Consider the following 22,836-nt stretch of genomic DNA (forward strand, 5'->3'; position numbering starts at 1 on the left):
TTGTACTGGTAAATCTGTGGTGATTCTGTGTAGCTGTGTCAGTCCTGTTGTTCTGGGTTATGTATTTTGGGTTGGGTGAGGGCCACCTCATCAGCTGTCAATTATTTGTGAACATCGCCTGGAGATAAATTCCTCATGATCAATAAGAAATAAGGTTGCACCCTGAGAGTCCGGGGCTCCTTGTGCCAGCTGCTTGTCCATGTGTGTAACGTGAAGTGCAGAGTCATAGCTGCAGGTGTGAGAAATATGTTGTCTGCCTAGAGGTTGGGTCTCATGTTCTGGGGGTGGTCTTGCCTCCCTCCAGTCTCTCTGCTGAGACATAAAAGGACTGGTGTCCAGAGAGCAGGGACCGATGCAGCTGCGGGAGCCACAGGTAACACAAGGGCTGGTGGAATGTGGGCACAGAGATACTGCACAGTAATGTTATAACTGATATCTGGAGAGCGGTGATGTCACTGCTGTATAATATAATATATCTGGAGAGCGGTGATGTCACTGCTGTATAATATAACTGATATCTGGAGAGTGGTGATGTCACTGCTGTATAATATAACTGATATCTGGAGAGCGGTGATGTCACTGCTGTATAATATAACTGATATCTGGAGAGCGGTGATGTCACTGCTGTATAATATAACTGATATCTGGAGAGTGGTGATGTCACTGCTGTATAATATAACTGATATCTGGGGAGCGGTGATGTCACTGCTGTATAATATAACTGATATCTGGAGAGTGGTGATGTCACTGCTGTATAATATAACTGATATCTGGGGAGCGGTGATGTCACTGCTGTATAATATAACTGATATCTGGAGAGCGGTGATGTCACTGCTGTATAATATAACTGATATCTGGAGAGTGGTGATGTCACTGCTGTATAATATAACTGATATCTGGGGAGCGGTGATGTCACTGCTGTATAATATAACTGATATCTGGAGAGTGGTGATGTCACTGCTGTATAATATAACTGATATCTGGGGAGCGGTGATGTCACTGCTGTATAATATAACTGATATCTGGAGAGCGGTGATGTCACTGCTGTATAATATAACTGATATCTGGAGAGCGGTGATGTCACTGCTGTATAATATAATATATCTGGAGAGCGGTGATGTCACTGCTGTATAATATAACTGATATCTGGAGAGCGGTGATGTCACTGCTGTATAATATAACATATCTGGGGAGCGGTGATGTCACTGCTGTATAATATAACTGATATCTGGAGAGCGGTGATGTCACTGCTGTATAATATAACTGATATCTGGAGAGCGGTGATGTCACTGCTGTATAATATAACTGATATCTGGGGAGCGGTGATGTCACTGCTGTATAATATAACTGATATCTGGAGAGCGGTGATGTCACTGCTGTATAATACAACTTATATCTGGAGAGCGGTGATGTCACTGCTGTATAATATATCTGGAGAGCGGTGATGTCACTGCTGTATAATATAATATATCTGGAGAGCGGTGATGTCACTGCTGTATAATATAACTGATATCTGGGGAGCGGTGATGTCACTGCTGTATAATACAACTTATATCTGGAGAGCGGTGATGTCACTGCTGTATAATATATCTGGAGAGCGGTGATGTCACTGCTGTATAATATAACATATCTGGAGAGCGGTGATGTCACTGCTGTATAATATATCTGGAGAGCGGTGATGTCACTGCTGTATAATATAACTGATATCTGGAGAGCGGTGATGTCACTGCTGTATAATATAACTGATATCTGGAGAGCGGTGATGTCACTGGTGTATAATATAACTGATATCTGGAGAGCGGTGATGTCACTGCGGTATAATATAACTGATATCTGGGGAGCGGTGATGTCACTGCTGTATAATATAACTGATATCTGGAGAGCGGTGATGTCACTGCTGTATAATATAACTGATATCTGGAGAGCGGTGATGTCACTGCTGTATAATATAACTGATATCTGGAGAGCGGTGATGTCACTGCTGTATAATATAACTGATATCTGGAGAGCAGTGATGTCACTGCTGTATAATATAACATATCTGGAGAGCGGTGATGTCACTGCTGTATAATATAACTGATATCTGGAGGGCGGTGATGTCACTGCTGTATAATATATCTGGGGAGCGGTGATGTCACTGCTGTATAATATAACTGATATCTGTAGAGAGGTGATGTCACTCCTGTATAATATATCTTATATCTGGAGAGCGGTGATGTCACTGCTGTATAATATAACTGATATCTGGAGAGCGGTGATGTCACTGCTGTATAATATAACTGATATCTGGGGAGCGGTGATGTCACTGCTGTATAATATAACTGATATCTGGAGAGCGGTGATGTCACTGCTGTATAATATAACTGATATCTGGAGAGCGGTGATGTCACTGCTGTATAATATAACTGATATCTGTGGAGCGGTGATGTCACTGCTGTTTAATATAACTGATATCTGGAGAGCGGTGATGTCACTGCTGTATAATACAACTTATATCTGGAGAGCGGTGATGTCACTGCTGTATAATATATCTGGAGAGCGGTGATGTCACTGCTGTATAATATAACATCTGGAGAGCGGTGATGTCACTGCTGTATAATATATCTGGAGAGCGGTGATGTCACTGCTGTATAATATAATATATCTGGAGAGCGGTGATGTCACTGCTGTATAATATAACTGATATCTGGAGAGCGGTGATGTCACTGCTGTATAATATAACTGATATCTGGGGAGCGGTGATGTCACTGCTGTATAATATAACTGATATCTGGAGAGCGGTGATGTCACTGCTGTATAATATAACTGATATCTGGAGAGCGGTGATGTCACTGCTGTATAATATAACTGATATCTGGGGAGCGGTGATGTCACTGCTGTATAATATAACTGATATCTGGAGAGCGGTGATGTCACTGCTGTATAATACAACTTATATCTGGAGAGCGGTGATGTCACTGCTGTATAATATATCTGGAGAGCGGTGATGTCACTGCTGTATAATATAACATCTGGAGAGCGGTGATGTCACTGCTGTATAATATATCTGGAGAGCGGTGATGTCACTGCTGTATAATATAATATATCTGGAGAGCGGTGATGTCACTGCTGTATAATATAACTGATATCTGGGGAGCGGTGATGTCACTGCTGTATAATACAACTTATATCTGGAGAGCGGTGATGTCACTGCTGTATAATATATCTGGAGAGCGGTGATGTCACTGCTGTATAATATAACATATCTGGAGAGCGGTGATGTCACTGCTGTATAATATATCTGGAGAGCGGTGATGTCACTGCTGTATAATATAACTGATATCTGGAGAGCGGTGATGTCACTGCTGTATAATATAACTGATATCTGGAGAGCGGTGATGTCACTGGTGTATAATATAACTGATATCTGGGGAGCGGTGATGTCACTGCTGTATAATATAACATATCTGGAGAGCGGTGATGTCACTGCTGTATAATATATCTGGAGAGCGGTGATGTCACTGCTGTATAATATAACTGATATCTGGAGAGCGGTGATGTCACTGGTGTATAATATAACTGATATCTGGGGAGCGGTGATGTCACTGCTGTATAATATAATGTATCTGGAGAGCGGTGATGTCACTGCTGTATAATATAACTGATATCTGGAGAGTGGTGATGTCACTGCTGTATAATATAATATATCTGGAGAGCGGTGATGTCACTGCTGTATAATATAACTGATATCTGGAGAGCGGTGATGTCACTGCTGTATAATATAACTCATATCTGGAGAGCGGTGATGTCACTGCTGTATAATATAACTGATATCTGGAGAGTGGTGATGTCACTGCTGTATAATATAACTGATATCTGGAGAGCGGTGATGTCACTGCTGTATAATATAACTGATATCTGGAGAGCGGTGATGTCACTGCTGTATAATATAACTGATATCTGGAGAGCGGTGATGTCACTGCTGTATAATATAACTGATATCTGGGGAGCGGTGATGTCACTGCTGTATAATATAACTGATATCTGGAGAGCGGTGATGTCACTGCTGTATAATATAACTGATATCTGGAGAGCGGTGATGTCACTGCTGTATAATATAACTGATATCTGGAGAGCGGTGATGTCACTGCTGTATAATACAACTTATATCTGGAGAGCGGTGATGTCACTGCTGTATAATATATCTGGAGAGCGGTGATGTCACTGCTGTATAATATAACATCTGGAGAGCGGTGATGTCACTGCTGTATAATATATCTGGAGAGCGGTGATGTCACTGCTGTATAATATAATATATCTGGAGAGCGGTGATGTCACTGCTGTGTAATATAACTGATATCTGGAGAGCGGTGATGTCACTGCTGTATAATATAACTCATATCTGGAGAGCGGTGATGTCACTGCTGTATAATATAACTGATATCTGGAGAGTGGTGATGTCACTGCTGTATAATATAACTGATATCTGGGGAGCGGTGATGTCACTGCTGTATAATATAACTGATATCTGGAGAGCGGTGATGTCACTGCTGTATAATATAACTGATATCTGGAGAGCGGTGATGTCACTGCTGTATAATATAACTGATATCTGGAGAGCGGTGATGTCACTGCTGTATAATATAACTGATATCTGGGGAGCGGTGATGTCACTGCTGTATAATATAACTGATATCTGGAGAGCGGTGATGTCACTGCTGTATAATACAACTTATATCTGGAGAGCGGTGATGTCACTGCTGTATAATATATCTGGAGAGCGGTGATGTCACTGCTGTATAATATAACATCTGGAGAGCGGTGATGTCACTGCTGTATAATATATCTGGAGAGCGGTGATGTCACTGCTGTATAATATAATATATCTGGAGAGCGGTGATGTCACTGCTGTATAATATATCTGGAGAGCGGTGATGTCACTGCTGTATAATATAACTGATATCTGGGGAGCGGTGATGTCACTGCTGTATAATATATCTGGAGAGCGGTGATGTCACTGCTGTATAATATATCTGGAGAGCGGTGATGTCACTGCTGTATAATATAACATATCTGGAGAGCGGTGATGTCACTGCTGTATAATATATCTGGAGAGCGGTGATGTCACTGCTGTATAATATAACTGATATCTGGAGAGCGGTGATGTCACTGCTGTATAATATAACTGATATCTGGAGAGCGGTGATGTCACTGGTGTATAATATAACTGATATCTGGGGAGCGGTGATGTCACTGCTGTATAATATAACATATCTGGAGAGCGGTGATGTCACTGCTGTATAATATAACTGATATCTGGAGAGTGGTGATGTCACTGCTGTATAATATAATATATCTGGAGAGCGGTGATGTCACTGCTGTATAATATAACTGATATCTGGAGAGCGGTGATGTCACTGCTGTATAATATAACTCATATCTGGAGAGCGGTGATGTCACTGCTGTATAATATAACTGATATCTGGAGAGTGGTGATGTCACTGCTGTATAATATAACTGATATCTGGAGAGCGGTGATGTCACTGCTGTATAATATAACTGATATCTGGAGAGCGGTGATGTCACTGCTGTATAATATAACTGATATCTGGAGAGCGGTGATGTCACTGCTGTATAATATAACTGATATCTGGAGAGCGGTGATGTCACTGCTGTATAATATAACTGATATCTGGAGAGCGGTGATGTCACTGCTGTATAATATAACTGATATCTGGAGAGCGGTGATGTCACTGCTGTATAATATAACTGATATCTGGAGAGCAGTGATGTCACTGCTGTATAATATAACATATCTGGAGAGCGGTGATGTCACTGCTGTATAATATAACTGATATCTGGAGGGCGGTGATGTCACTGCTGTATAATATAACTGATATCTGGAGGGCGGTGATGTCACTGCTGTATAATATAACTGATATCTGGAGAGCGGTGATGTCACTGCTGTATAATATATCTGGGGAGCGGTGATGTCACTGCTGTATAATATAACTGATATCTGTAGAGAGGTGATGTCACTCCTGTATAATATATCTTATATCTGGAGAGAGGTGATGTCACTGCTGTATAATATAACTGATATCTGGGGAGCGGTGATGTCACTGCTGTATAATATAACTGATATCTGGAGGGCGGTGATGTCACTGCTGTATAATATAACTGATATCTGGAGAGCGGTGATGTCACTGCTGTATAATATAACTGATATCTGGAGAGCGGTGATGACACTGCTGTATAATATAACTGATATCTGGAGAGCGGTGATGTCACTGCTGTATAATATAACTGATTTCTGGAGAGCGGTGATGTCACTGCTGTATAATATAACTGATATCTGGAGAGCAGTGATGTCACTGCTGTATAATATAACTGATATCTGGAGAGCGGTGATGTCACTGCTGTATAATATAACTGATATCTGGAGAGCGGTGATGTCACTGCTGTATAATATAATATATATCTGGAGAGCGGTGATGTCACTGCTGTATAATATAACTGATATCTGGAGAGCGGTGACGTCACTGCTGTATAATATAACTGATATCTGGAGAGCGGTGATATCACTGCTGTATAATATAACTGATATCTGGAGAGCGGTGATGTCACTGCTGTATAATATAACTGATATCTGGAGAGCGGTGATGTCACTGCTGTATAATATAACTGATATCTGGAGAGCGGTGATGTCACTGCTGTATAATATAACTGATAACTGGAGAGCGGTGATGTCACTGCTGTATAATATAACTGATAACTGGAGGGCAGTAATGTTATTGCTGTATAATATAACATATCTGGAGAGCGGTGATGTCACTGCTGTATAATATAACTGATATCTGGAGACCGGTGATGTCACTGCTGTATAATATAACATATCTGGAGAGCGGTGATGTCACTGCTGTATAATATAACTGATATCTGGAGAGCGGTGATGTCACTGCTGTATAATATAACTTATATCTGGAGAGCGGTGATGTCACTGCTGTATAATATAACTGATATCTTGAGAGCGGTGATGTCACTGCTGTATAATATAACTGATATCTGGAGAGCGGTGATGTCACTGCTGTATAATATAACTGATATCTTGAGAGCGGTGATGTCACTGCTGTATAATATAACTGATATCTGGAGAGCGTGTGATGTCACTGCTGTATAATATAACTGATATCTGGAGAGTGGTGATGTCACTGCTGTATAATATAACTGATATCTGGAGAGCGGTGATGTCACTGCTGTATAATATAACTGATATCTAGAGGGCGGTGATGTCACTGCTGTATAATATAACTGATATCTGTAGAGAGGTGATGTCACTCCTGTATAATATATCTTATATCTGGAGAGAGGTGATGTCACTGCTGTATAATATAACTGATATCTGGGGAGCGGTGATGTCACTGCTGTATAATATATCTTATATCTGGAGAGCGGTGATGTCACTGCTGTATAATATAACTGATATCTTGAGAGCGGTGATGTCACTGCTGTATAATATAACTGATATCTGGAGAGCGGTGATGTCACTGCTGTATAATATAACTGATATCTTGAGAGCGGTGATGTCACTGCTGTATAATATAACTGATATCTGGAGAGCGTGTGATGTCACTGCTGTATAATATAACTGATATCTGGAGAGTGGTGATGTCACTGCTGTATAATATAACTGATATCTGGAGAGCGGTGATGTCACTGCTGTATAATATAACTGATATCTAGAGGGCGGTGATGTCACTGCTGTATAATATAACTGATATCTGTAGAGAGGTGATGTCACTCCTGTATAATATATCTTATATCTGGAGAGAGGTGATGTCACTGCTGTATAATATAACTGATATCTGGGGAGCGGTGATGTCACTGCTGTATAATATATCTTATATCTGCAGGGCGGTGATGTCACTGCTTTATAATATAACTGATATCTGGAGAGCGGTGATGTCACTGCTGTATAATATAATATATCTGGAGGGCAGTGATGTCACTGCTGTATAATATAACTGATATCTGGAGAGCGGTGATGTCACTGCTGTATAATATATCTTATATCTAGAGGGCGGTGATGTCACTGCTGTATAATATAACTGATATCTGGGGAGCGGTGATGTCACTGCTGTATAATATATCTTATATCTGGAGAGTGGTGATGTCACTGCTGTATAATATATCTTATATCTGGAGAGCGGTGATGTCACTGCTGTATAATATATCCTCTATCTGGAGAGCGGTGATGTCATGCTGTATAATATAACTGATATCTGGAGAGCGGTGATGTCGCTGCTGTATAATATAACTGATATCCGGAGAGCGGTGATGTCACTGCTGTATAATATAACTGATATCCGGAGAGCGGTGATGTCACTGCTGTATAATATATCTTATATCTGTAGAGCGGTGATGTCACTGCTGTATAATATAACTGATATCTGGAGAGCGGTGATGTCACTGCTGTATAATATAACTGATATCTGGAGAGAGGTGATGTCACTGCTGTATAATATAACTTATATCTGGAGAGCGGTGATGTCACTGCTGTATAATATAACTGATATCTGGAGAGCGGTGATGTCACTGCTGTATAATATAACTGATATCTGGAGAGCGGTGATGTCACTGCTGTATAATATAACTGATATCTGGAGAGTGGTGATGTCACTGCTGTATAATATAACTGATATCTGGAGAGCGGTTATGTCACTGCTGTATAATATAACTGATATCTGGAGGGCGGTGATGTCACTGCTGTATAATATAACTGATATCTGGAGAGCGGTGATGTCACTGCTGTATAATATAACTGATATCTGGAGAGCGGTGATGTCACTGCTGTATAATATAACTGATATCTGGAGAGCGGTGATGTCACTGCTGTATAATATAACTGATATCTGGAGGGCGGTGATGTCACTGCTGTATAATATAACTGATATCTGTAGGGCGGTGATGTCACTGCTGTATAATATAACTGATATCTGGAGGGCGGTGATGTCACTGCTGTATAATATAACTGATATCTGGAGAGCGGTGATGTCACTGCTGTATAATATATCTTATATCTGGGGAGCGGTGATGTCACTGCTGTATAATATAACTGATATCTGGAGAGCGGTGATGTCACTGCTGTATAATATAACTGATATCTGGAGAGCGGTGATGTCACTGCTGTATAATATAACTGATATCTGGAGAGCGGTGATGTCACTGCTGTATAATATAACTGATATCTGGAGAGCGGTGATGTCACTGCTGTATAATATAACTGATATCTGGAGAGCGGTGATGTCACTGCTGTATAATATAACTGATATCTGGAGAGTGGTGATGTCACTGCTGTATAATATATCCTCTATCTGGAGAGCGGTGATGTCACTGCTGTATAATATAACTGATATCTGGAGGGCGGTGATGTCACTGCTGTATAATATATCTGATATCTGGGGAGCGGTGATGTCACTGCTGTATAATATATCCTCTATCTGGAGAGCGGTGATGTCACTCTTTTATTAAATATCCCTCATGCAGGACCCAGGCTATGTCACATGGTCACTTGTGTAATATAAAGAATAATCTTCCCTTTGCTGTATTATAACGGTATTACAGGTCACCTTATACTAGGCATCAGACTATGGCTGCATTGTGTGATGATCCATGTGACCGCCGTGTGCTTTGTGCCAGAGTGATATCCTGTGGATGAGGAGAAACGGCCTCCAGAACATTTTGTGTTACGGTCTTCTCTGCTTTTCTGTCGGGATGCGGCTGTGAGTGTAGCGCCCATGGCCGCGGGCCGTCGGATTTACTTACCTCCCGACACCCGCAGCCATGGATCTGTAAGCGCTGGTCTCCGTCTCCCTCCTAGGAGACGCCAGTGCTCACTTCCGCTCCGTTCGGCTGTGTCCCGTAGGGTGCGCGCGCACGCTCGCGCCCGGCCTTAAAGGGCCAGCGCGCGCAAATAGGAAATCCTCATCAACTGCCATGATTTCCTGGGCTATACGAAGGCTCCAGGCCTTATGATCCTTGCCTTAACGTTGTTAGTTTTCCCAGTCTGTCTTGCAAATGGTCCCTTAGTGTTTCCCGTTCCTGTTGTTATCCGTGCCTTGTTCCCCGTTCCTATTTCCCGTGCTTTGCCTTAGTATCAAGTCGTGCCACGTCCTGTGTTATCTGCCACGTCCAGAGGAATCCGCCACGTCCTGTGTCATCTGCCACGTCCGGAGGAATCTGCCACGTCCTGTGTCATCTGCCACGTCCAGAGGAATCTGCCACGTCCTGTGTCATCTGCCACGTCCGGAGGAATCCGCCACGTCCTGTGTCATCTGCCACGTCCGGAGGAATCCGCCACGTCTGGCGCAACTTGCGGCTCCTGTGTCATCCGCCACGTTTGGCGCCATCTGCTGCATCCATCTCATCTGTGTCCCTTGTGCGGGACATTGTATTTCTGGGGTTTCCAGTGGTTTGGCCAGCTGCCTTCCCGCTACGGCGGTACGGCCTAGTGGGTCCACTAACCCGCTCCGTGACAGTGAGCTACTTGACAAACGGGTATCAGCCCCACCCACACTAATATGCTGCTCCGGTCCCTGAACACCTTCCAGAGCTCCACTACATTTCTTATAGGGAACAATGTCTAAAGTGTCATGTTCCTGTGCCCACCTTCTCTCAGTGCCCCAGATACTTCCCAATACTTCAGCTGCCATTAGAACCTGCGCTGTACCCGGACCCGCTGCGTTCATAGACAGACGGCATTTCTTATTGGAAGTTGTTTCCCTTATCTGCAGCCAAAGAAACTCTCCAAAATATGAACATGTTACCTTGGATTCCTGATATGTTCCAGATGCTTCTGTCACACCCACATTACTTAACTGCAGCCTTCTTCAGAACTCCCTATACCTGGACATGCGGCATTAAGGACCCCAACAGTATCCTCCGCAGTATCACAGTCCTTTAACCTCCCTAACTTTCTCCAATAAGCCATCTGTCCCCATACTATACCGTCCTTACATAGGAGAGCGGACCTGTCCCCATACTATACTGTCCTTACATAGGAGAGCGGACCTGTCCCCATACTATACTGTCCTTACATAGGAGAGCGGACCTGTCGTCATACTATACTGTCCTTACATAGGAGAGCGGACCTGTCCTCATACTATACTGTCCTTACATAGGAGAGCGGACCTGTCGTCATACTATACTGTCCTTACATAGGAGAGCGGACCTGTCCTCATACTATACTGTCCTTACATAGGAGAGCGGACCTGTCCTCATACTATACTGTCCTTACATAGGAGAGCAGACCTGTCCTCATACTATACTGTCCTTACATAGGAGAGCGGACCTGTCCTCATACTATACTGTCCTCACATAGGAGAGCGGACCTGTCCTCATACTATACTGTCCTCACATAAGAGAGCAGACCTGTCATACTATACTGTCCTCACATAGGAGAGCGGACCTGTCCTCATACTATACTGTCCTCACATAAGAGAGCAGACCTGTCATACTATACTGTCCTCACATAAGAGAGCGGACCTGTCATCATACTATACTGTCCTTACATAGGAGAGTGGACCTGTCCTCATACTATACTGTCCTTACATAGGAGAGCGGACCTGTCCTCTTACTATACTGTCCTTACATAGGAGAGCGGACCTGTCCTCATACTATACTGTTCTTACATAGGAGAGCGGACCTGTCCTCTTACTATACTGTCCTTACATAGGAGAGCGGACCTGTCCTCATACTATACTGTTCTTACATAGGAGAGCGGACATGTCCTCATACTATACTGTTCTTACATAGGAGAGCGGACCTGTCCTCATACTATACTATCCTTACATAGAGCGGACCTGCCCTCATACTATACTGTCCTTACATAGGAGAGCGGACCTGTCCTCATACTATACTGTCCTCACATAGGAAAGCGGACCTCTCCTCATACTATACCATCCTTACATAGGAGAACGGGCCTGTCCTCATACTATAATGTCCTCACATAGGAGAGCGGACCTGTCCTCATACTATACTGTCCTTACATAGGAGAGTGGACCTGTCCTCATACTATACTGTCCTTACATAGGAGAGCGGACCTGTCCTCATACTATACTGTCCTCACATAGGAAAGCGGACCTCTCCTCATACTATACCATCCTTACATAGGAGAACGGGCCTGTCCTCATACTATAATGTCCTCACATAGGAGAGCGGACCTGTCCTCATACTATACTGTCCTTACATAGGAGAGCGGACCTGTCCTTATACTATACTGTCATTACATAGGAGAGCGGACCTGTCCCCATACTATACTGTCCTTACATAGGAGAGCGGACCTGTCCTCATACTATACTGTCCTCACATAAGAAAGCGGACCTCTCCTCATACTATACTGTACTTACATAGAGCGGACCTGTCCTCATACTATACTGTCCTTACATAGGAGAAACAACCTGTCCTCATACTATACTGTCCTTACATAGGAGAGCGGACCTGTCCTCATACTATACTGTCCTTACCTAGAGCGGACCTGTCCTCATACTATACTGTCCTCACATAGGAGAGCGGACCTGTCCTCATACTATACTGTCCTTACATAGGAGAGCGGACATGTGCTCATACTATACTGTCCTTACATAGGAGAGCGGACCTGTCCTCATACTATACTGTCCTAACATAGGAGAGCGGTCCTGTCCTCATACTATACTGTTCTTACATAGGAGAGCGGACCTGTCCTCATACTATACTGTCCTCACATAGGAGAGCGGACCTGTCCTCATACTATACTGTACTTACATAGGAGAGCGGACCTGTCCTCATACTATACTGTCCTTACATAGAGCCGACCTGTCCTCATACTATACTGTCCTTACATAGGAGAGCAGACCTGTCCTCATACTATACTGTCCTTACATAGGAGAGCGGACCTGTCCTCATACTATACTGTCCTCACATAGGAGAGTGGACCTGTCCTCATACTATACTGTCCTTACATAGAGCCGACCTGTCCCCATACTATACTGTCCTTGCATAGGAGAGCCGAACTGTCCCCATACTATACTGTCCTCACATAGGAGAACAGGCCTGTCCTTATACTATACTGTCCTTACATAGAGCCGACCTGTCCCCATACTATACTGTCCTTACATAGGAGAGCGGACCTGTCCTCATACTATACTGTCCTTACATAGAGCCGACCTGTCCCCATACTATACTGTCCTTACATAGGAGAGCCGAACTGTCCCCATACTATACTGTCCTCACATAGGAGAACAGGCCTGTCCTCAAACTATACTGTCCTTACATAGAGCCGACCTGTCCTCATACTATACTGTCCTCACACAGGAGAGCGGACCTGTCCTCATACTATACTGTCCTTATATAGGAGAGCAGACCTGTCCTCATACTATACTGTCCTTACATAGGAGAGCGGACCTGTCCTCATACTATACTGTCCTTACATAGGAGAGCGGACCTGTCCTCATACTATACTGTCCTTACATTGGAGAGCGGACCTGTCCTCATACTATACTGTCCTTACATAGGAGAGCGGACCTGTCCTCATACTATACTGTCCTTACATAGGAGAGCAGACCTGTCCTCATACTATACTGTCCTTACATAGGAGAGCGGACCTGTCCTCATACTATACTGTCCTTACATAGGAGAGCAGACTTGTCCTCATACTATACTGTCCTTACATAGGAGAGCGGACTTGTCCTCATACTATACTGTCCTTACATAGGAGAGCGGACCTGTCCTCATACTATACTGTCCTTACATTGGAGAGCGGACCTGTCCTCATACTATACTGTCCTTACATTGGAGAGCGGACCTGTCCTCATACTATACTGTCCTTACATAGGAGAGCGGACCTGTCCCCATACTATACTGTCCTTACATAGGAGAGCGGACCTGTCCTCATACTATACTGTCCTTACATAGGAGAGCAGACCTGTCCTCATACTATACTGTCCTTACATAGGAGAGCGGACCTGTCCTCATACTATACTGTCCTTACATAGGAGAGCAGACTTGTCCTCATACTATACTGTCCTTACATAGGAGAGCGGACTTGTCCTCATACTATACTGTCCTTACATAGGAGAGCGGACCTGTCCTCATACTATACTGTCCTTACATTGGAGAGCGGACCTGTCCTCATACTATACTGTTCTTACATAGGAGAGCGGACCTGTCCTCATACTATACTGTCCTTACATAGGAGAGTGGACCTGTCCTCATACTATACTGTCCTTACATAGGAGAGTGTACCTGTCCTCATACTATACTGTCCTCACATAGGAGAGCAGACCTGTCCTCATACTATACTGTCCTTACATAGGAGAGCGGACCTGTCCTCATACTATACTGTCCTTACATAGGAGAGCAGACTTGTCCTCATACTATACTGTTCTTACATAGGAGAGCGGACCTGTCCTCTTACTATACTGTCCTTACATAGGAGAGCGGACCTGTCCTCATACTATACTGTTCTTACATAGGAGAGCGGACCTGTCCTCTTACTATACTGTCCTTACATAGGAGAGCGGACCTGTCCTCATACTATACTATCCTTACATAGAGCGGACCTGCCCTCATACTATACTGTTCTTACATAGGAGAGCGGACATGTCCTCATACTATACTGTTCTTACATAGGAGAGCGGACCTGTCCTCATACTATACTATCCTTACATAGAGCGGACCTGCCCTCATACTATACTGTCCTTACATAGGAGAGCGGACCTGTCCTCATACTATACTGTCCTCACATAGGAAAGCGGACCTCTCCTCATACTATACCATCCTTACATAGGAGAACGGGCCTGTCCTCATACTATAATGTCCTCACATAGGAGAGCGGACCTGTCCTCATACTATACTGTCCTTACATAGGAGAGTGGACCTGTCCTCATACTATACTGTCCTTACATAGGAGAGCGGACCTGTCCTCATACTATACTGTCCTCACATAGGAAAGCGGACCTCTCCTCATACTATACCATCCTTACATAGGAGAACGGGCCTGTCCTCATACTATAATGTCCTCACATAGGAGAGCGGACCTGTCCTCATACTATTCTGTCCTTACATAGGAGAGCGGACCTGTCCTTATACTATACTGTCATTACATAGGAGAGCGGACCTGTCCCCATACTATACTGTCCTTACATAGGAGAGCGGACCTGTCCTCATACTATACTGTCCTCACATAAGAAAGCGGACCTCTCCTCATACTATACTGTACTTACATAGAGCGGACCTGTCCTCATACTATACTGTCCTTACATAGGAGAAACAACCTGTCCTCATACTATACTGTCCTTACATAGGAGAGCGGACCTGTCCTCATACTATACTGTCCTTACCTAGAGCGGACCTGTCCTCATACTATACTGTCCTCACATAGGAGAGCGGACCTGTCCTCATACTATACTGTCCTTACATAGGAGAGCGGACATGTGCTCATACTATACTGTCCTTACATAGGAGAGCGGACCTGTCCTCATACTATACTGTCCTTACATTGGAGAGCGGACCTGTCCTCATACTATACTGTTCTTACATAGGAGAGCGGACCTGTCCTCATACTATACTGTCCTTACATAGGAGAGTGGACCTGTCCTCATACTATACTGTCCTTACATAGGAGAGTGTACCTGTCCTCATACTATACTGTCCTCACATAGGAGAGCAGACCTGTCCTCATACTATACTGTCCTTACATAGGAGAGCGGACCTGTCCTCATACTATACTGTCCTTACATAGGAGAGCAGACTTGTCCTCATACTATACTGTTCTTACATAGGAGAGCGGACCTGTCCTCTTACTATACTGTCCTTACATAGGAGAGCGGACCTGTCCTCATACTATACTGTTCTTACATAGGAGAGCGGACCTGTCCTCTTACTATACTGTCCTTACATAGGAGAGCGGACCTGTCCTCATACTATACTATCCTTACATAGAGCGGACCTGCCCTCATACTATACTGTTCTTACATAGGAGAGCGGACATGTCCTCATACTATACTGTTCTTACATAGGAGAGCGGACCTGTCCTCATACTATACTATCCTTACATAGAGCGGACCTGCCCTCATACTATACTGTCCTTACATAGGAGAGCGGACCTGTCCTCATACTATACTGTCCTCACATAGGAAAGCGGACCTCTCCTCATACTATACCATCCTTACATAGGAGAACGGGCCTGTCCTCATACTATAATGTCCTCACATAGGAGAGCGGACCTGTCCTCATACTATACTGTCCTTACATAGGAGAGTGGACCTGTCCTCATACTATACTGTCCTTACATAGGAGAGCGGACCTGTCCTCATACTATACTGTCCTCACATAGGAAAGCGGACCTCTCCTCATACTATACCATCCTTACATAGGAGAACGGGCCTGTCCTCATACTATAATGTCCTCACATAGGAGAGCGGACCTGTCCTCATACTATACTGTCCTTACATAGGAGAGCGGACCTGTCCTTATACTATACTGTCATTACATAGGAGAGCGGACCTGTCCCCATACTATACTGTCCTTACATAGGAGAGCGGACCTGTCCTCATACTATACTGTCCTCACATAAGAAAGCGGACCTCTCCTCATACTATACTGTACTTACATAGAGCGGACCTGTCCTCATACTATACTGTCCTTACATAGGAGAAACAACCTGTCCTCATACTATACTGTCCTTACATAGGAGAGCGGACCTGTCCTCATACTATACTGTCCTTACCTAGAGCGGACCTGTCCTCATACTATACTGTCCTCACATAGGAGAGCGGACCTGTCCTCATACTATACTGTCCTTACATAGGAGAGTGGACCTGTCCTCATACTATACTGTCCTTACATAGGAGAGCGGACCTGTCCTCATACTATACTGTCCTCACATAGGAAAGCGGACCTCTCCTCATACTATACCATCCTTACATAGGAGAACGGGCCTGTCCTCATACTATAATGTCCTCACATAGGAGAGCGGACCTGTCCTCATACTATACTGTCCTTACATAGGAGAGCGGACCTGTCCTTATACTATACTGTCATTACATAGGAGAGCGGACCTGTCCCCATACTATACTGTCCTTACATAGGAGAGCGGACCTGTCCTCATACTATACTGTCCTCACATAAGAAAGCGGACCTCTCCTCATACTATACTGTACTTACATAGAGCGGACCTGTCCTCATACTATACTGTCCTTACATAGGAGAAACAACCTGTCCTCATACTATACTGTCCTTACATAGGAGAGCGGACCTGTCCTCATACTATACTGTCCTTACCTAGAGCGGACCTGTCCTCATACTATACTGTCCTCACATAGGAGAGCGGACCTGTCCTCATACTATACTGTCCTTACATAGGAGAGCGGACATGTGCTCATACTATACTGTCCTTACATAGGAGAGCGGACCTGTCCTCATACTATACTGTCCTAACATAGGAGAGCGGTCCTGTCCTCATACTATACTGTTCTTACATAGGAGAGCGGACCTGTCCTCATACTATACTGTCCTCACATAGGAGAGCGGACCTGTCCTCATACTATACTGTACTTACATAGAGTGGACCTGTCCTCATACTATACTGTCCTAACATAGGAGAGCGGACCTGTCCTCATACTATACTGTCCTTACATAGGAGAGCGGACCTGTCCTCATACTATACTGTCCTTACATAGAGCCGACCTATCCTCATACTATACTGTCCTTACATAGGAGAGCAGACCTGTCCTCATACTATACTGTCCTTACATAGGAGAGCGGACCTGTCCTCATACTATACTGTCCTCACATAGGAGAGTGGACCTGTCCTCATACTATACTGTCCTTACATAGAGCCGACCTGTCCCCATACTATACTGTCCTTGCATAGGAGAGCCGAACTGTCCCCATACTATACTGTCCTCACATAGGAGAACAGGCCTGTCCTTATACTATACTGTCCTTACATAGAGCCGACCTGTCCCCATACTATACTGTCCTTACATAGGAGAGCGGACCTGTCCTCATACTATACTGTCCTTACATAGAGCCGACCTGTCCCCATACTATACTGTCCTTACATAGGAGAGCCGAACTGTCCCCATACTATACTGTCCTCACATAGGAGAACAGGCCTGTCCTCAAACTATACTGTCCTTACATAGAGCCGACCTGTCCTCATACTATACTGTCCTCACACAGGAGAGCGGACCTGTCCTCATACTATACTGTCCTTATATAGGAGAGCAGACCTGTCCTCATACTATACTGTCCTTACATAGGAGAGCGGACCTGTCCCCATACTATACTGTCCTTACATAGGAGAGCGGACCTGTCCTCATACTATACTGTCCTTACATAGGAGAGCAGACCTGTCCTCATACTATACTGTCCTTACATAGGAGAGCGGACCTGTCCTCATACTATACTGTCCTTACATAGGAGAGCAGACTTGTCCTCATACTATACTGTCCTTACATAGGAGAGCGGACTTGTCCTCATACTATACTGTCCTTACATAGGAGAGCGGACCTGTCCTCATACTATACTGTCCTTACATTGGAGAGCGGACCTGTCCTCATACTATACTGTCCTTACATAGGAGAGCGGACCTGTCCCCATACTATACTGTCCTTACATAGGAGAGCGGACCTGTCCTCATACTATACTGTCCTTACATAGGAGAGCAGACCTGTCCTCATACTATACTGTCCTTACATAGGAGAGCGGACCTGTCCTCATACTATACTGTCCTTACATAGGAGAGCAGACCTGTCCTCATACTATACTGTCCTTACATAGGAGAGCAGACTTGTCCTCATACTATACTGTCCTTACATAGGAGAGCGGACTTGTCCTCATACTATACTGTCCTTACATAGGAGAGCGGACCTGTCCTCATACTATACTGTCCTTACATTGGAGAGCGGACCTGTCCTCATACTATACTGTTCTTACATAGGAGAGCGGACCTGTCCTCATACTATACTGTCCTTACATAGGAGAGTGGACCTGTCCTCATACTATACTGTCCTTACATAGGAGAGTGTACCTGTCCTCATACTATACTGTCCTCACATAGGAGAGCAGACCTGTCCTCATACTATACTGTCCTTACATAGGAGAGCGGACCTGTCCTCATACTATACTGTCCTTACATAGGAGAGCAGACTTGTCCTCATACTATACTGTTCTTACATAGGAGAGCGGACCTGTCCTCTTACTATACTGTCCTTACATAGGAGAGCGGACCTGTCCTCATACTATACTGTTCTTACATAGGAGAGCGGACCTGTCCTCTTACTATACTGTCCTTACATAGGAGAGCGGACCTGTCCTCATACTATACTATCCTTACATAGAGCGGACCTGCCCTCATACTATACTGTTCTTACATAGGAGAGCGGACATGTCCTCATACTATACTGTTCTTACATAGGAGAGCGGACCTGTCCTCATACTATACTATCCTTACATAGAGCGGACCTGCCCTCATACTATACTGTCCTTACATAGGAGAGCGGACCTGTCCTCATACTATACTGTCCTCACATAGGAAAGCGGACCTCTCCTCATACTATACCATCCTTACATAGGAGAACGGGCCTGTCCTCATACTATAATGTCCTCACATAGGAGAGCGGACCTGTCCTCATACTATACTGTCCTTACATAGGAGAGTGGACCTGTCCTCATACTATACTGTCCTTACATAGGAGAGCGGACCTGTCCTCATACTATACTGTCCTCACATAGGAAAGCGGACCTCTCCTCATACTATACCATCCTTACATAGGAGAACGGGCCTGTCCTCATACTATAATGTCCTCACATAGGAGAGCGGACCTGTCCTCATACTATTCTGTCCTTACATAGGAGAGCGGACCTGTCCTTATACTATACTGTCATTACATAGGAGAGCGGACCTGTCCCCATACTATACTGTCCTTACATAGGAGAGCGGACCTGTCCTCATACTATACTGTCCTCACATAAGAAAGCGGACCTCTCCTCATACTATACTGTACTTACATAGAGCGGACCTGTCCTCATACTATACTGTCCTTACATAGGAGAAACAACCTGTCCTCATACTATACTGTCCTTACATAGGAGAGCGGACCTGTCCTCATACTATACTGTCCTTACCTAGAGCGGACCTGTCCTCATACTATACTGTCCTCACATAGGAGAGCGGACCTGTCCTCATACTATACTGTCCTTACATAGGAGAGCGGACATGTGCTCATACTATACTGTCCTTACATAGGAGAGCGGACCTGTCCTCATACTATACTGTCCTTACATTGGAGAGCGGACCTGTCCTCATACTATACTGTTCTTACATAGGAGAGCGGACCTGTCCTCATACTATACTGTCCTTACATAGGAGAGTGGACCTGTCCTCATACTATACTGTCCTTACATAGGAGAGTGTACCTGTCCTCATACTATACTGTCCTCACATAGGAGAGCAGACCTGTCCTCATACTATACTGTCCTTACATAGGAGAGCGGACCTGTCCTCATACTATACTGTCCTTACATAGGAGAGCAGACTTGTCCTCATACTATACTGTTCTTACATAGGAGAGCGGACCTGTCCTCTTACTATACTGTCCTTACATAGGAGAGCGGACCTGTCCTCATACTATACTGTTCTTACATAGGAGAGCGGACCTGTCCTCTTACTATACTGTCCTTACATAGGAGAGCGGACCTGTCCTCATACTATACTATCCTTACATAGAGCGGACCTGCCCTCATACTATACTGTTCTTACATAGGAGAGCGGACATGTCCTCATACTATACTGTTCTTACATAGGAGAGCGGACCTGTCCTCATACTATACTATCCTTACATAGAGCGGACCTGCCCTCATACTATACTGTCCTTACATAGGAGAGCGGACCTGTCCTCATACTATACTGTCCTCACATAGGAAAGCGGACCTCTCCTCATACTATACCATCCTTACATAGGAGAACGGGCCTGTCCTCATACTATAATGTCCTCACATAGGAGAGCGGACCTGTCCTCATACTATACTGTCCTTACATAGGAGAGTGGACCTGTCCTCATACTATACTGTCCTTACATAGGAGAGCGGACCTGTCCTCATACTATACTGTCCTCACATAGGAAAGCGGACCTCTCCTCATACTATACCATCCTTACATAGGAGAACGGGCCTGTCCTCATACTATAATGTCCTCACATAGGAGAGCGGACCTGTCCTCATACTATACTGTCCTTACATAGGAGAGCGGACCTGTCCTTATACTATACTGTCATTACATAGGAGAGCGGACCTGTCCCCATACTATACTGTCCTTACATAGGAGAGCGGACCTGTCCTCATACTATACTGTCCTCACATAAGAAAGCGGACCTCTCCTCATACTATACTGTACTTACATAGAGCGGACCTGTCCTCATACTATACTGTCCTTACATAGGAGAAACAACCTGTCCTCATACTATACTGTCCTTACATAGGAGAGCGGACCTGTCCTCATACTATACTGTCCTTACCTAGAGCGGACCTGTCCTCATACTATACTGTCCTCACATAGGAGAGCGGACCTGTCCTCATACTATACTGTCCTTACATAGGAGAGTGGACCTGTCCTCATACTATACTGTCCTTACATAGGAGAGCGGACCTGTCCTCATACTATACTGTCCTCACATAGGAAAGCGGACCTCTCCTCATACTATACCATCCTTACATAGGAGAACGGGCCTGTCCTCATACTATAATGTCCTCACATAGGAGAGCGGACCTGTCCTCATACTATACTGTCCTTACATAGGAGAGCGGACCTGTCCTTATACTATACTGTCATTACATAGGAGAGCGGACCTGTCCCCATACTATACTGTCCTTACATAGGAGAGCGGACCTGTCCTCATACTATACTGTCCTCACATAAGAAAGCGGACCTCTCCTCATACTATACTGTACTTACATAGAGCGGACCTGTCCTCATACTATACTGTCCTTACATAGGAGAAACAACCTGTCCTCATACTATACTGTCCTTACATAGGAGAGCGGACCTGTCCTCATACTATACTGTCCTTACCTAGAGCGGACCTGTCCTCATACTATACTGTCCTCACATAGGAGAGCGGACCTGTCCTCATACTATACTGTCCTTACATAGGAGAGCGGACATGTGCTCATACTATACTGTCCTTACATAGGAGAGCGGACCTGTCCTCATACTATACTGTCCTAACATAGGAGAGCGGTCCTGTCCTCATACTATACTGTTCTTACATAGGAGAGCGGACCTGTCCTCATACTATACTGTCCTCACATAGGAGAGCGGACCTGTCCTCATACTATACTGTACTTACATAGAGTGGACCTGTCCTCATACTATACTGTCCTAACATAGGAGAGCGGACCTGTCCTCATACTATACTGTCCTTACATAGGAGAGCGGACCTGTCCTCATACTATACTGTCCTTACATAGAGCCGACCTGTCCTCATACTATACTGTCCTTACATAGGAGAGCAGACCTGTCCTCATACTATACTGTCCTTACATAGGAGAGCGGACCTGTCCTCATACTATACTGTCCTCACATAGGAGAGTGGACCTGTCCTCATACTATACTGTCCTTACATAGAGCCGACCTGTCCCCATACTATACTGTCCTTGCATAGGAGAGCCGAACTGTCCCCATACTATACTGTCCTCACATAGGAGAACAGGCCTGTCCTTATACTATACTGTCCTTACATAGAGCCGACCTGTCCCCATACTATACTGTCCTTACATAGGAGAGCGGACCTGTCCTCATACTATACTGTCCTTACA

At 44.5% G+C, this 22,836-nt stretch overlaps 1 pseudogene; it reads left to right on the forward strand.

Moving 5' to 3' along the window:
* Positions 1-314: 314 nt before the first annotated feature.
* LOC142696311 (solute carrier family 52, riboflavin transporter, member 3-B pseudogene) overlaps positions 315-22,836 on the forward strand; it is a 32,061-nt pseudogene continuing 9,539 nt past the window's right edge.

The sequence above is a fragment of the Rhinoderma darwinii genome, assembly GCF_050947455.1.
Source record: "Rhinoderma darwinii isolate aRhiDar2 chromosome 5 unlocalized genomic scaffold, aRhiDar2.hap1 SUPER_5_unloc_53, whole genome shotgun sequence".
NCBI classification, from domain to species: Eukaryota; Metazoa; Chordata; class Amphibia; order Anura; family Rhinodermatidae; genus Rhinoderma; species Rhinoderma darwinii.